This window comes from Myotis brandtii, unplaced genomic scaffold, assembly GCF_000412655.1.
Source record: "Myotis brandtii unplaced genomic scaffold, ASM41265v1 scaffold1290, whole genome shotgun sequence".
NCBI classification, from domain to species: domain Eukaryota; kingdom Metazoa; phylum Chordata; class Mammalia; order Chiroptera; family Vespertilionidae; genus Myotis; species Myotis brandtii.
Genome location: NW_005354552.1, coordinates 38,246 through 38,971, shown reverse-complemented (window position 1 = coordinate 38,971; position 726 = coordinate 38,246).

The following is a 726-nucleotide window of genomic DNA, read 5'->3' as shown; positions in this document are numbered from 1 at the left end:
TCTGAGAGGGAGAGGGAGAAAGACAGACATCAATGAGAGAGAATCATTGATCAACTGCTTCCTGCACACCCCCTACTGGGGATTAAGCCCACAATCCAGGCATGTGCCCTGACTAGGAATCAAACCATGACCTCCTGGTTCATAGGTCAATGTTCAACCATTGAGCTACACCAGACAGGCAATTTTTGCATTCTTAATAGATGTGATTACTGGGTTTATTTTCTTATTTTATGTCTGAGTTTATCGGAATATTTTGTTTGAAGTGACCAAAAGTAAAATGAAGTGCCTTAGGCAAAAAGAGAAAGTTATTGTGTAACCCAAAGTTTCAAAAGGACAAGTCTATGATTGGCCTTAGGAATAAACTGAACTAGTAACTGGAATGCTTCAAATTCCAGGTTAGGCTTTCAACCTGGCTTCTCCCAGTAGGGTCATTCTTTCAGAACCTCTGAATGTCATGTTATGTAGGCTTAGATCCATGATCTCTGACAAATCAAGGGCTCACACTAAGTTGTTAACTGACAGAAAGTGCCTCTCTTCCCTCAGTTCCATTTCTATACCAACATATAAAGAGCAAGATTGGGTGAGACTGAGTAACAATCATTTTTTGAGAAAAAGTGCATGTGAGACATAAGAATGATACCACTAGTGGAACCACATAGTTGGAGAAAAATATCGTGAAGAGAAAATTCCTAAATGAAAACAGACTGTGGGGGAGATGCTTTTTCA